Here is a 15,800-nt window from a genome sequence, read left to right on the forward strand (position 1 = left end):
CCCTTGGGGGTAATGTAAGAGCTGTGTTTGCATATCTGACGGGCAGTGGCTCGGTTTTTGCAGCATTTTGAGGCAAACTGGGTCTGGGGTCCTGTTCCGGCAGCGCTGCCCAGCGTCTCCTCGAGAGGACTTGACAGGTGGCCGTCCTGCCAGCAGAGGCCCTGGGCCGCCGGCCCCCGTTGTGCTGCGGAGGCCGTGCAGTTTGTCCTGGTCCTGCCCCTGAACTGACTGCCGCCCCTTGAAAGGCCTGCTGAGCCTCCTGTTATTCACTCGCTGGTCCCCAGACTCTCCGGCCACCGCCCCGCTGGCCCTCTGTGCCTCTCTCTGCCTGTGCGCCAAGGGTTTTTCCCGTGAAGCCTCCTGCCCCGATTCTGCCGCCTGCGGGTCTTCATCCCCTGACGCGAGCCCCGGCCCCTCTTGTCACGTCTGGAATAAACTCCCACTTTGCGTGGGGCAGGGTCTCCCCCATCCTAGAGTAAATGTCAAAGAGTTTTCTTCTTCCTCCAAAAGATCGTCTTCAGATGTGGTGGTTCTTCTACGTCTTCAGATGTGGTGGTTCTTCTACGTCTTCAGAATGATGCTTCTTTTCCTGTTTTATACTCTTCTCCCGTAGTCCCGTTAGTCCCTCATTCAGCCAGGGCTGACCATCCACCCAGACCGCCCTCGTGAGGTGAGGGGGGCCGCAGAGCATGCTCCTCCTGTCACGGGTCCCCCTCCCCATGTCCATCCCACTGGCGTGGCGCTGGTGGTCCCGTCGCTCCAGGCTGTGACGGTCGCTTCCCCGTGGTCACCCCCGCAGCCTCCCAGCACCTGCTGAGCCTGTGGCTCCATCTGGTCCAGGCCCATCAGCTGAACCTTCTCCCAGGCCTGGACTGGCTGTGGGCAGGCTTGGCGCTGCTTCTCTGCAGGGTGACTTGATGTTCTTGACAACGATTGAGCCTCTGATCTCCCCCTGCAGTCGCCAAGAGTCTCCCACACAAGCATGTCAATCTGTGAGCAGGTGGGTGCTTGGTGTCTCTGCAGAGACTGAGGCTTTCACACCCCAGGAAACCTGCCCTGGTCTGGGGGCTGGGCCTGCACCAGGGAGAAGCCTGGGCGCGGGGAGGGGGATGCCTACCCACTCGGCATCTACTCTGTCCACCTTTTTGTGGTAGAATAAAGCTCAGATACAGAAAACCACACCACGAAGACACGAGGTTGAGTGAGAATAAACTGAGCATCCTTATAACCATAGCCGTAGCCAAAGCAGAACTCGGCCAGCTGCCCCCAAAGCCCCTGTAAGTGCCCTGCCCCCAACACAGAGCCCCAGCCCCCAGAGTAACCTATAACCATAGCCGTAGCCAAAGCAGAACTTGGCCAGCCACCCCCAAAGCCCCTGTAAGTGCCCTGCCCCCAACACAGAGCCCCAGCCCCCAGAGTGACCACTGGTTTCCCCGACACTGACAGTCAACTGCCCGTGTTTCTCTGGAGCTTTGGCCCCAAGTGTGCATATGCTGTAGTTCAGTCCTGCCCATCCAGGAGATCCATCAGACGCAGGTCCTGTCCCTCTGGCACGTCTCGAGGGGGGTGACTGTCCCTCCAGAGGCGTGTAGGTCTGCTGTCGCTCTTTCCCTGACGTGAATAGCCGTGGGGCCTGACGCCCAGATCCACTCACCCACGGGGATTGCAAAATAGTGACATTTGGATTCTGTCTTTGCCCTTCAGTCCTGAGTCAACACACTTTTATAAAAAGTCACTTCCCCTCATCTACCGTTTGGTTGCCTCGTGGTCCAGTTCACAGAGAAAAGGCAGGAAAAATGCTGGATACTTCCCCTTTATCTACCAGCTCTCAGGATAATGAATTTGTTCATGTCATCTTCCCAAGATGACCAACCAGATTATAGATCGTTCGGTTTTATGTAAACATTATCAACTAATGTATTTGATGGGGTGTGCCAATTGCAACGATTACATCTTTTGAATGTCAGGTCGATCCATCTTTGGTCAGCGGGAGCCCAGTCAGGTGACCCCTGAGTCCTTCTGACATGATGCTCGTGGGCTCAAGAGCATCATCATTCTGCTGTGACTGGACGTCCCAGGCCCTTCTTTGCATTTCCTCTCCCACCTTGGGAATCAGCCGTTTCTCCAAGAACCCCTGGCTTCCTTGTTACTGCGCTGATCACTGTTTCTAAACCTCTTCAGATGCCAATCTCAGGACCACAAGGTTGGGGTTTTTGTTTATTTTTTGTTGTTTCAGTTCTGTATTAGGTCTGTACGTCCTTCTTTCCACACTGAAGATCTTTGTTCTCAAGGAAACGGGAGATGATACATTCAACAGCATTGAAATATCCCACAATTACTAACTGACTTTATTCCAAGTTGTACATACAATGGTATCCCAATAGCAAAATACCACAATCGCCTTATAATTACTGAGAAGGGTTTTTATAAATGTTTGCTATGCTGTTCCCTGTTTTCTAATTGCGTGACCTCACCATTAATACTGAGCCCTCTGCTACTTCACCCCCTCTTAATCTTAGTTCCGCGTAATGATATCTGTAATGTCCACCACTGGTCCTTATATCACCAGTGCTGTTCTAGTTATTTTGATCGTCTGGAGCTTGGTAAGGGCTCAAGCGGAAGTAGTTCCTGAGTTCTCGTATGTTGATAACAGTTTCCTTGTAGAGTTTAACACTTGAAAGTCAGTTTTGCTGGGTATGAAAACCCTTGTCTCACATTTTCTTCCATTGAGTATCTTAAGTACGTTACCTAATTGTCTCCTGGCAAGAAATATTGTTTTTTACAGAAAGTCTGATGATAACCTGATTGTCTTTCCCTTATAAGTCACTGGCTCTTTTGGACTAGATGGCTGAGGCATCTTTCTTTTCCTTTAAGCTCCAGTTGCTTTACTGGACCGTGTCTTGGCTCTGGCATTTGGGGCAATACTCTCGGGTGCATGGCGTGCTGTTTTGAACGTAAGTGCTTATTCCGCTCTTTGTTTCCGTTTTCTTCTTCAAAAACTCCTATTGATCCTCTTTGCCCATCTTCAATCTTCGTATGATTCTTCCCAATAGTTTTTTTTTTTTTTAAGATGTTGGGGGTAGGAGTTTTTATTAATTAATAAATTTATTATTTTTGCTGTGTTGGGTCTTCGTTTCTGTGCGAGGGTTTTCTCTAGTTGTGGCAAGCGGGGGACACTCTTCATCGCAGTGCGCAGGCATCTCTTGTGGAGCACAGGCTCCAGACGCGCAGGCTCAGTAGTTGTGGCGCACTGGCCCAGCCGCTCCGCGGCATGTGGGATCCTCCCAGACCAGGGCTCGAACCCGTGTCCCCTGCATTAGCAGGAAGATTCTCAACCACTGCGCCACCAGGGAAGCCCCCTTCCCAATAGTTTTAAGCCCTTTCTTTTGTTCTTTCTCATTTTATTTTCCCCTCTCTTCACCTTCTACTCCTCCTAAGGTATTATCTGTGCTAATTCACTCTCATGTTCCTTTTCATTTAGTCTTCATTTCTGACATGAATTCTTCACTTTTATTTCTAATTCTGTCCTGAGTTCTGACACCTCACTTCTGAGTTCTTCTAATTCTGATTTATGTTATTCTTTCATGTCGTGTATGTATAATTTTCTTAACATCTTTTAACTTGTTTGAAGTAGAAGTTTTCAATGTTATCTGTACTGTGGGCATACCTTTCTAGTATCCTTTCATTTTCTGTAGGAATGTCATTGTGCTCCTTATTTAATTTCTTCTCAAAATAGCATTATATTGGATATTGCCTTGATAATTTTTAGTGTTCGCTTGTATGTTAAGTTGATGTGCATGGACTCAGAAAACAGTGGTTTTTAAACTTTTTAAACTTCACGGAGCTCTCTGCTCTTGATTCTGTGTAGCACGCAGACAGGGGTTCTCTTTCCCCGCTCGCACCTGGACGTTCTCGTCCTTCACCTCCGTGGTCCTTATGTTGCTCAATGTTGTTTTCACCCCCAGAGGTCCCCTCGGTGTGCGACCCTGTCCTGGAAGGGAGCCCTGGCAGTTCTGAGGGTGACAGCGGCCGGGCCATGGCAGCTCCTGACTGTCGTGTCCCAACATCCTGCCCACACCTGCTACTGGAACTGGCAAACCTCCTCTCACCTCCAGCTACCCCTCCCCAGGGGCTCTGTGTTCCCCAGGGCGGACCTGTGGGCTGTTTGGGGTTCTCCTGCTCACAGGTTTGTCAGGTGCCCCATTGCTTCCCTCTCTGTGTGCCTACATGATGCCTGCATTCTCGTGGCTGGTATTTTGTGGAAGGGATGAGGGAAGGACCAAGGATGGGGGCTCCCAGGTGCCAGAAATTGGGATGATGTTCCCACCCCTGGGCCTGGAGGGAACAGGGGCAAGTGGTGTCCTCTGAGCTCAGTGAGGGGCCATCAAAGGATTGGGGATAACTCCCAGCATGCTCTGTCCTACCCTTCCTCCTGGGCTGGTATTTTCAGGCTCACAGGAATCGTTTTCCCCTAATTTTGTTGCATATGTGTCCGTGGGTTGTGCTTTCTAATGGCTCTGCCTGTCTCTGGTGGGAATTTGGAGAGAGTGCAACGCTGGGCCACCACCACCTCCGTGCTTCCCACGTCCCTTCAGCCCCTGGGGTCCTTTCAGGTTCCTTCCTCCTGCTTGGGCCCTCAGGTGGGAGACAGTTGTTTCATCTGCTTCATCATTTACCCTCTGTGTTAGCTCTGCTCCTTGTAGAAGCAGATGCCAAGATGGAATTAGACATGAAGGAGGTTTCATTGAGGGAAATACCGTGAAGGATGAAGGAAAGAAAGCTGGATAAAAGCGGGAGAGAGGGCTTCCCTGGTGGCGCAGTGGTTGAGAGTCCGCCTGCCGATGCAGGGGACGTGGGTTCGTGCCCCAGTCCGGGAAGATCCCACGTGCCGCGGAGCGGCTGGGCCCGTGAGCCATGGCCGCTGAGCCTGCGCGTCCAGAGCCTGTGCTCCGCAACAGGAGAGGCCGCAGCGGTGGGAGAGGGAAATGAAGCAGACTGGGAAGGGTATTAGTCAGGGTTCTGCAGAGAAACAGAACCAAGAGGTTTGTGTGTATGTGCGTGTGTGTGTGTACATATATGTAGATAGATGTACATATAGATAAAGACAGAGAGAGAGATTTGTTATAAGGAGCTGTTTCACACAATTAGAGAGGTGAGCAAGTCCCAAGATTTATGGGAGAGTCGGCGGGCCGGAGACCCAGGGTCACCGATATTTTGTTCCGGGCCATGTCTGCAGGCCTGAGGACCAGGAGAGCCGATGGTGTGGTTCTCATCTGAAGGTCAACAGGCTCGAGGCCCAGGGCGGTCAGACGCCCCAGTTCAAAGCCCGTTGAGCAGAAAGAATCCTCCCTTCCTTGTGGGAGGGTCATCCTTTTCGTTCCATTTGGGACTTCAGGTGATTGGAAGAGGCCCACCTACATGAGGGAGTGCAATCTGCTTTTCTCAAAAAATGTTAACCTCATCCAAAAACGCCCTCACAGCGACACCCAGCATAAACTAGACCAATACCTGGGAACCCCTGAGGCTGCTCAAGTTGACACATACAATTAACCATCAGAGGAAGCACAATTCCAAGACAGGCACAGCCAGGCCAGTGGGGAGCCCTCAGCCGAAGTCCCCACTGGAGGGGTTCCCCACCTCCTGTGTCCTGCTTGTTACTGGTTGGGAACTGTCCGTGGGAAGAGCGGCCTTGGGTGAACGAGGAGGTGGACCCAGAGTCACAGCATCTGGGCCATCTCGAAGTGTAGGTCTGAGCCATGTGTTTTCATGGCCACCACCCCTCCTGACGAGATCTCAGTGTTGAGTCATGGACTAGCCTCAGAGCTGCAGGGACTTTCTTGGATCCAAGTGAAAGAGACGCAAACCCAAACTTTAAGCCACAAGGGAAAGGGCTGTCCTGTATCCAACAGAAGCTCGTTCCAAGAAGGATGGCTGTGGACACACTGGGTCACCTGGCTCAGGTGCTGTCCTCGGGACACCCCACCCTCGGCTTTCCCTCACTCTGCCCATGGCCTTGTGTCTCCCTTGTAGGAAGCCTTCTCTGTGAATCCAGGGAAAGTGAACACGAGCAGCTCCAGCCAACACTGTCCCAGGTCCCCGGAGCCCCCAGGGAAGGAGGGAGACCCTGGTCTCCCGGCCCCGCTGAGCACACCTCCAGGAGGGCTGACAGACCCAGTCTGTATCAGGTGCATCTCCCTGGGCCAATCCCGGTGGGCTAGGGGGAGGGCAGAAGTGTCGGCGAGGCGTGGGGGTCCAGGCCCCCACTGCCAGGAGGGAGGCAAGACACGCCCTCCAAGCAAGTCCCTCCCCCGCCTTCCAGTCCACCTTGCGTCCTCCCCAAAGTGGACCAGACGTCCCTCCTCCATCTCTAATTTGGCCACCACTACCATTCACCCCTGAACTGAGGCAGCATTTGAGGTTGCTGAGAAAGCATGAACTTTGAAGATGGGTCAACTTGGGTGAGGATCCAGCTCTCATACTCTCCAGCTGGTTGACTTTAGGCAGATTCTTGACTTCTCTGAGCCCCAGGTCCCAACAGCACCGGACCCTCCCTTCTCCAACAGTGCTGGTGGTGCCATCGGGCATGGGTCACACCAGGTCTCAGGATGCGACTTACTGTGGGCCACCTTGTGGACCGGGTGGGGCCTCCCCTGGCCTCCGGGGCACCCAGGGCTGCCTGCCTTCTCCCCTGGGAGCCTCATGAGTACCACAGCTCCTCCTTGGGGGAGCTCGCCTCCCTAGGGACAGAGGATGTCTCATGGTCCACTGAGGAGGCCCACCCCAAATGGAGATGTGGCAGGTCGGAGTCTGGAGCCCTCGTTTGGGGCTGACAGAGGGGTCACTCAGCCTGGGACTGGTCAGGGCCACCTGGAAGCTAGTCTGCTAGAAGGTTCCAGGACCCTGGTCATTAGACGCTCACACAGAATCACATGTGGATGTTCAAATTTGCCATCCAGCTGGGACCAAAGTTTACACTTCGTCCAAGTGACATGGGCCTGCTTAACTCGGGGTGCAGGCACACGCGGTTACACAGACACGCATACGCACGCCCTCTGAGCCCCACGCCTGGCACCTCGTATGTGCCTAGTGAACACCCGTGCAGGTGACAGCCTGCTGAGGAGTTTCCAGGGCAACGTGAATAAGGTGCCGATTTGATCTCAAAGGGAGGTGCTAAGGGACCCCACTCCTGGGGATTCCTGGGCCTGGAGACCCAGGGAGGCGGACTGGCCCAGGCCCCGTAGACGTGTCACCTTTCAGGTCACCCCTCAAGTGTTGCTTCTTCAGAAAGGCCACGCAGACCCCCATCCAGGTCACATCCCCTCCCGAGCATCCAGTACTCTCACCGTCTCACCTTTGTCACCTCTGCGATTCCTCACCCCGTTCCTGTCTCTGCGCTCTGGAGGGCGAGCCCCTGGCGGTTGGTAGGGGTGGGACAGCAGGGGCTGCGCCACTTGCTTCCGCCCAGGGCCTCCTGTCCAGGGGCCTGTGGAGGGCCAGCAGCTCGGACACTTGCGTGGAGGTGACCAGGAGCCCGGCGCCTTTGCCACTCAGTCTCTCCTACACACCCCGGCGTGTGAGTTCACGCCACATGGCCGTTCCAGGAGCAAAGCCCTGAAAACGTCCCTGGAACCAAAGTAGTCAGGCTGGAAGCCGCACAAGAACCGCGCCAGGACCACGTTTCCCAGGTCCCTGCAGTGAGAGCTGCGTGGTGACCACAAGGTTCAGAAACACCGGAGCGGACAGGGCGCCGGGCAAGGGGTGCTTGCTCCCCTCTCGGACAGGAACTGGGTCACCGTTTTAAACCTTCTTCATAGAAATTCTGGGGAAAGTTCACAGAAAAGAACAGGGACGCTGAGATGAGCTTTAGACATAAAATGAACACCTCCAGCCGGGCCAAAGGTGGTTCAGCCCAGAAACATCCTCTGCTTTGAACCAAATAGAAAAAGCAGCAAAGCCCAAATTCAGCCACAGCCGCGCGAGAGTGCCACGTGGGCCCAGAGAAGCCGCTGTGCCAAAGCCCCAGCACAGGGACCCCGCTACCGCCAGAGGCTTGAGCAGAACCCACGAGCCCTGCGAGCTCGTCACCAGCAGCCAGGCCCCCCCGCCTGTCTCTCCTGGAGTTGCACCATGACGGGCCCGCAGCGGGGACACGCCCTGCACTGGGGACAGTCTGTAGCGGGCACACGCCCTGCAGAGAGGGTGGGAGGGCATATCTGGAGCTGGTTCTGTCAGGCTGGTCTGGCTTCTCAGGGCATCTGGGAGGACGTAAGCCCCAGAGCCCAGGGAAGCTGAGTGGATCTGAGGCCGGGATGAGGGCGCTAGGTCCTCCAGCCTTGCCCGAGGCCACACCCTGTCTGGGGCCTGTCTCCCCTAGGACAGATGACTGCAGGCTGGCGACCCGGGGTAAGGACACTGAGCTGCCCCGCTGGGCTGGAAGGGGGGTGGGGCAGCCCGGTGCACAGAGTGAGCTGGGCGATGGGTCCAGGCCCTGGGTCAGCTCTGCTTTCCACACGGTCACCCTCAGCACTCTGGTCGCTAGACGGCTGAAGCCGCCCCAGACCCTCACACGAGGGAGGCTCGGTCCCTCCGCGGGAGTGGAGAAGCTGCCCAGATGACCCCGGCAGGCCTGACCACGTACCCCCTGGCCCTCTGCCTCCTCGGGACTGAGACTCCACCCCGGGCCACGTCTGACCCCACATACACTGGGGCCAGAGTGGGACCCACGCCTGAACCCCGGGGCTCACGGGGTTTGAGTTCTTGGAACTCCAACAAGGACTCACCCAGTGTCCGTCCTCTGGGTGCAGGGGGCTGGCCGTGGTCAGAGATGACGTCACAGAATGTCTCCCGCCGTCCCAGGAGACGTCCAGAGCAGGGGACATGGAGGGACAGAAGGCAGATCAGTGGTTGCTTAGGGCGGGGTGATTACCAAGGATACGGATTTCTTTTTTGGGTTAACGAAAATGTTCTAAAAAGGACTGTGGAGATGACTACCTGTGAACACACCAAAATCATTGAATCGTTTGCTTCAAAGAGGTGAAGTGTGTGGGATGTGGATTATATCCCAAGAAAGCTGGTTTTCTTTCTTTTCTTTTTTTTTTTAAAGGTAGTGTCCCAACAGAAAGAATTTTCTCAGCAGACGTTTCTAAGGGCAGGCACGGGCGAGGGCGGGACCCCAGGCCAGGACCCAGTCTGGGTGCCGGTGCGTGGGGAGGTTGTCCGCACACCCCGGGGTCCTCACCAGCCTGACCTTCCCCCGAGGGACCTGCCACAGACGCCAGGCCGCACCGCCCTGGACTCGCCTGGGGAAGGTGGCCGTCTCTGCTACACGGCGGGGTGTGAGTCTTTGGACACTTGGTATGTCGGACATAAGGAGTCATGGAAATTTCCCACGATATTTAGGCCAAGATGAGTCAAAGGCAAAGGAAATCTTTTTTTAGATTTATCCCTTGTGATGATGATTTGAAAGGGCCATTGTTAAGGATCTGCCAGTTAACGTTTTTATGAGTCAGTCCGAGCGAGCAAGCTTGTTCGCAGCACCCACATGCAGCCTGCAGAGGGGGGGGGTGGGCCAGGGGTGGCGGAGGGTTCATCCTTCATTGTTTAAAAAAAAGGCATCGATAATAATTCTGAGGCTTCCGATTTTTCTGCCAGGAGTGTCACTTTTTCTGGAAGTTTCCAGGAAGCAACCTCTCTCACAGCAGCACTTTGGATACAGGGGGGCTGTCTGGATCTCCTGTATCCAGACTGTTGGGATACAGTCTGTCTGGACCCCCGGGGAGGGGGGCTACAGGACCCCGGCCCTCCATGTGGGCTCCTGCAAGAGCTCACCAGCCCCCGGCCGTCCTTGCTGTGGCCTTGGAGACCATCCCTTCGTTCCTTGGCCTCCCTTCCCTGGCCCAGGGCCACCCGAGGGTCCTGAGCATTTAGCCGGCCCCGCACACCCTCCCCAGGGGAAGGGCCCAGCCCAGCCCAGGTCTGGGGACAGAAGGTGCGTCCCATGTGCCAGCCGAGCCAAGCCCAAAGGGTGCCGTGGGCTGGGTGCTAGAGCCCGCAGCAGCTAACCCCCAGCCCCAAGAACCGCCACCCGCCCCGTGGACGTTTCCGGGGAGGCGTTCTGCCTGTATCCAGGGACCAGTCAGTGCAGGACGCAGGGCCCGGGGCCTGGCTAAGACTCGGCGACCCCAATGGGCCCTGGTGGCCCAGAGCTCCCCGTGGGGTCTGCCGAGGCTCATTGCCCACGGGACCCTCTGCCCGGGCTGCTTCCCTCCCTCAGAGCAGGGGTCCCGGGATCTGCCCTGCGGGCCGGATGCAGAGATGCACAGCCCACGGCCCGGGCAGCCTGTCCCTCCTGATGGATGGTGAGGGGGGCTCAGGGGCTCTGCCCCTTCCGGGAGTATCCTTGGCTTTTGGAGACTGTGGGAGCTAGTTCTTGATGGACAGTCTCTGAATCACAAATGCAAGGTGAGCTGTTGTGTTCAGGCTGGTGAACGTGGCAGGTGGAGCTGGGGGCCTATAGAGAGGCCCCCCTTCACGCCCGTCCGCCCTCCAGCACTCCCTGTTGTTTCCTTCTGAAACCGGCTGGGCCCATGTGGCCCTGTAGCACCCTGGGAAGTGCCCGGAGACGACCGCCATTGCCTCCCGGGGAGCTCAACCCCGCAGTGGTCATCCCCGGAGCTGAGCTAGGAGGGGCCCGTCCTTACCTGTGAGCTCATACCTGGCGGGGTTGGCCCCCGCCAGACCTCAGAGGGGCTTGTGTCCATAAAAGGAGCAGGAGAGACAGGGGCTCAAGGCGGGATGGAGCCCCCTCGCACCCTAGCTGAGCGCTGGGGTCTCTTTCCAAAGGCCGCCTGGCCCTCAGGCTCTCCTAGGGCCTTCCCTGTCAGCAGGACGGGACAGAACAGGGCGGGACGGAGGGGCCCTGCACCAGCCTTCATGTCAGCCCAAGGCTCGGTGTCCTGGGTCCCCCCACGGGTCATACCCAAAGAGGATCTGTCACAGCAGACACTCGGCCAGCCTCTGGGCGTGAACTGGGATCCAGAGGCCGCAGAGCCAGGCCTGTGGGCCAGGGGCCGTCCTTGCACAGAACAGGCAGCGCGTCCCGGGCCGGAGTGTCCTGAGCTTAAGTAGGTGGCTCACATTTCAATTTGGCAGGAAGATTATAAACCATCCCAGAGGAGGCCGCCGGACGCTAGGCAGAGGAGCGAGGGCTCTGAGGAAACCCTCAGAAAGGGAGCCCTGGGGTCTGGACTGCCTCTGGCTTCTGCCTCCCCTGGTCAGGCAGGTGGCTCTGCGGGGCGCGGGGGCCCTGCTCTGTGCACCCAGGGAGGCGCTCAAGGCCACCACGGCCACTGCAGGCTGTGATATGGCATCAAGAGGGGTGTGAAGCCCATGACTCGGGCCTCCCTCTCCACCGAGGGTGGACATGAGGGCACGCACCCGCCACCCCAAATCCCTGCCCGTCACACCTCTGCTGAGCGTCCCTGCTGGGGCCACACTCCTCTCCCTACACCCATGCACCTCCCCAAAGCAGCCTGAGGCCCACACATCATTGACGGTGCAGCCCCTGTGTCTCCTGGAGAACTTGGACCTGGACCTGTGGACCTTCCAGCCTCTGCCTCACTCCAGGTCAGCCGCCCCCCTGCCAGGACACCTTGAAACGGAGGCACTGGACCTGCCCCAGTGCAGTGCCTGGCTGGACCTTCATTCTCAGTGAGTTTCAGTCTCTGCGTCCTTTCCCGATGACCCCGGGTGATCTGAGTTGGCCAAACTGGGATTTGAAGTGACTTGAGGAAGGTTGGGGAGAGCAGAGGGGCTGCAGCGAGGGGGGCTGTGGTGAGGGGGGCATTCAGCTTCTCACTCCCCACGACGTCAGCCAGTGGTTGGCCTCCTGGAGCCCAGCGTCCTGGGCTATGGATGGCAAGGCGTGAGGTTCCACAAGTAGGAGTGTGTGAAAGCACCTTGTGAGCTGTCAGCATGTTCCCAGTCTTTGTCACAGAGGAGATGTCCTGAGTCCAGGCTACACCTCGGACCCCCTGGGGTGGGGCCCAGCATCAGCATTTCTATGAAGAGGCCCTGGTCCTTGAGAAGCCTGACACCCCGACAAACCAACACAGGTGTGCACACCCCCGGCCGTGCCAGGAGCACCCGGCCCCGCGAGCAGCAGGCAGCCTCACAGATCCAGTGGGCGAGCCTGGCTGGGAGGACTGGAGAGCGAGGCTCCGGGCACCACGCAGGCCGTCTGGCAGGTGACCACGTCTCAGGCCTTATTAGCAGTTGGATTCTCAGCAGCCAGTTCTGGGCCAAGCGCCCTGGGAACCAATCTCACGCACCTGCTGGGAGCTGACGACAAAGAGGCCGGCCCAGCTTCCTGCTCACCAGCCCCAGGTGGTCCCAGGGAGGCTCTCCACAGGCCCGGAGGTCAGAACCGGCTGGCCTGGCTCTCCACCTGCCGGTCCCGGCCAATTTGAGTTTATAGTTTACTACGCAGACCAGGCAGAAACCCTCCAAATTTCACAGAATGGTCAGCAATGTCCCAAGTCAGCACACACGGGGACCGTGGACATCTGGACAGACGGGCCCTCCCAGTGGACAGGAAGTGGTCATGTCCCAGGCAGGCCGACTTCTCCGCACAAGCGTCAGCAGGAGACAGAAACGTTCCCGAAACAAAAGCAGTTTCCTCGTTTGCTTCTTTGAGCCTGAGGAATGACATGGGGAGCGAACGCGGGGTCACCTGGGGTGTCCTCGGGGGGTGCTGAGTCTAGCAGCGGTGGGGACGTGGCAGGGCAGCCCCTGGCTTTCCGCAGGGGCGCTGGCCAACTGGAGGCCACGGCAAGGCACACGCAGAGCCCAGCGGAGCCTGGATCCGCTGTGCTGGCCCTGGGGGCTGGCCGGGTCAGCCAGGGAAAGAGCGTTTGCCCCCGGACGAACGGGGTAGGGAGGTCCTGGGGCTGGGGGTAGGCGCACACCCAGCCCCGCCTGACCCCGAGGACGGTCATCCTGGCCACCCCCATCTGCCCACAGAGCCACCGGCCCTGCCCTCCTGCTCCCTGGGCACCAGTGGGACAGTCTGTGGGCCTCCAGTGGTGCAGACGGTCCAACGTGCCAGCTGCAGCTCCTGAGAAACGGCCTGGCCGCTCAGGGCTCAGCAGGGTCCCCGACCCCTGGGCCCTTCGGGGCTCTGGACTCTTCTCGGCAAACAGGGATGCAGCTGACAGCTTTCAGCCACGTGCAGATGACCCTCCCTCGTGGAGCTCCCGAGGGTCCCGGTCCCCACGTGCTTCACCCTCAGGGCCAGGAAGCCAGAAGTGTGCCTGCCAGGAGGCAGCCCCCAGACTCGGACTCCCTGACCTGCTCTCGGGCCCCATCGAGTGGGGCGGATTACCTCTGAGTGCAAACCCGGGAGCAGTGCTGGGCCCCGGGCTCACTGCATCAATGAGGGGAAGGTTGAGGGGCGAGAAGCCAGCTACTGCTGGGCCAGGGAGGCGAGCTCCAGGGAGGGAACGGCAAGTGCAAAGGCCCGGAGGCAGGATGAAGTCGGCAGTTTCTTGGGACAGACAGAAGGGTGGAGGGACGGAGGGAGAGAGCTGGGCAGGCGGCACAAGGCAGCTCCCTCTGCTGGGCCAGGGCCGGCCCGCGGAGCCCCCTGCAGCCCCAGGGTGGCGTGAGGGCAGCCCGACTCCCACTGTGTCTGCGGGTCAGGCGTGCAGGCTGGAACGTGTCAGACTCTGTGGCTGGGGAGAGATGGGGCCTCCACCCAGGACTCAGGAAGGAAGACCCATCATCCTTGGAAGGAGAGCCCATCTGGCTTCCAACGTCCAAGTCAGCATGGTCAGGAGTGAGATTCCGGCTGCGGAGAGGGGGCCCGGACCTGGGCGTCTCGTCCCCGATGAGCTGGCCCTGCAGGCTGCTCTGGGCAGAGTGTCTGTGTTGAAGTGGCCCCCTCAGCTGGTGGGGCAAGGTGGTGAGCGTTCCCTGCTGCTGCAGGCTGCGTGGTTGGGTCCTGGATGGAAGTTGGCGTCTCCCAAGCAAGCACAGACATCCGTCTATCATGGAACCTCACAGCCACCCTCACCCCAGCCCTGGCTCCTGTCGACCCAGGCTCGGCCCAAACGGCTCCTTCTCAGGAGGCACCGACCAGCAGCTCAGGTGACCTAATGCTGCACCAGACCTTGAGCCCTGACCTTTTGGCCACACCCTCACCTGGGACCCCGAGACTGGGCGGGGCCCTGTCCCATCGTCCCTGCCCCCACCACCTGGGACACACGTGTTCTCATGCCGGAAACACTCAGGCAGAAAGCACCAAGAGCCTCGCTGGGCCACACGGCACCCACCTGTGACCTCAGGCCAGCCAGTTTTGTCCCTAAGCCCGGGACACGCCTCAGGTAGAGCGGGGATGCGGCCTCCTCCCCCTCGTAGGATTAATGGGACGGTCCCAGGGCCCTTGTCATGACCCATGGCACACAGTGAACACCTGAGGGATGTCAGCCAGGTTTTGGCATGATTAGGGATCCGGGGAGGTGAGCTGGGAGCTACTGATCCTTCTAGAATAAAATGATGGTTTCATCGTGTAGAAATACAAATAGCTGGAATTTTCAGAACAATATTAATTAACAGTGGTGAAGGGATAGGTCTGTTGTGACTGAAGCCGCGTCAGTCTAGACTCTTAATTACAAAAGACAGAAAAGCCAACTGAACTAGCTTCAAGGGCATTTATTCACTCACATGGCTTTGAGATTCAGGCATGGCTTGATCAAGCATCCCAGTCTAGCTTCTAAGTGTTTCTATGTTCCAGCTCAGCTCTCTTCTTTGTCATAACATGCCTACAACAGCTCTAGACCATATGTCCACTCGGGGAAAAATTCAAGGGAAGGGTGAGCATGTTTCTTCCAAAATTCCCCAAAAAAGTCTCGTTATTTTCCATTGGCTATCACTGGGTCAGTTGCCCATTTCTGGCCAGGAGAACAGGACGTTTTGATTGACACACCTGGGTCACATGCCCACCCCAGGATGGGCTGGTGAGGAGAGAGAAGAAGTCTGGCAGGCAAGCATTGACCAGGATAACTGTTGTTCCACATTCTGTATTATTCTGTTCAGAGTTTGCTAAGAATGCTGGGAAAGAATTTCGAAGTTTATCAAAGGCTCTTTGGCATTTGCTGAGAGGATAAGAGTTTTCTTCTTTGACCTTTGGCCGTTGTAGAGCTTATACGCTCCTTGAAATTCAACTATCTTTGCATTCCTGGGCTAAACCTTACTTCATAGGTTATTCTTTTCATATCTTCTTGAATTTGATTTGCTAGTTGTTCCGTTTATGATTTTTGCACCTGGGCGGTCTATAATTTTCTTTTTTGAATCAGTTTCAATTTCTTGATCAAGATTATGCTAACATCATAAATTGAATTAGGAATTATCTAGTCTTTTTTTTTTTTTTGGTACGCGGGCCTCTCACTGTTGTGGCCTCTCCCGTTGCGGAGCACAGGCTCCGGACGCGCAGGCTCAGCGGCCATGGCTCACAGGCCTAGCCGCTGGGCGGCATATGGGATCCTCCCGGACTGGGGCATGGACCCGTGTCCCCTGCATCGGCAGGCGGACTCTCAACCACTGCGCCACCAGGGAAGCCCTATCTAGTCTTTTTATCAGAAAAGTTTTTATACCTTGGGAATTGCCTGTTCTTTAAATGTTTGAGAGGATTACCTGGGAAAACTTGAGAACATTCTTCAAAAATCTTCTACTGTTATTTCCATGTCTAGTCTTTCTCATGCTTCTTAAAGCCATTTTGCTAATTTATATTTTTATAAAATTAC

This window comes from Delphinapterus leucas, chromosome 16, assembly GCF_059928025.1.
Source record: "Delphinapterus leucas isolate spDelLeu-1000000601 "Yukka" chromosome 16, BTC_Dleu_Yukka2, whole genome shotgun sequence".
Taxonomy (NCBI): Eukaryota; Metazoa; Chordata; class Mammalia; order Artiodactyla; family Monodontidae; genus Delphinapterus; species Delphinapterus leucas.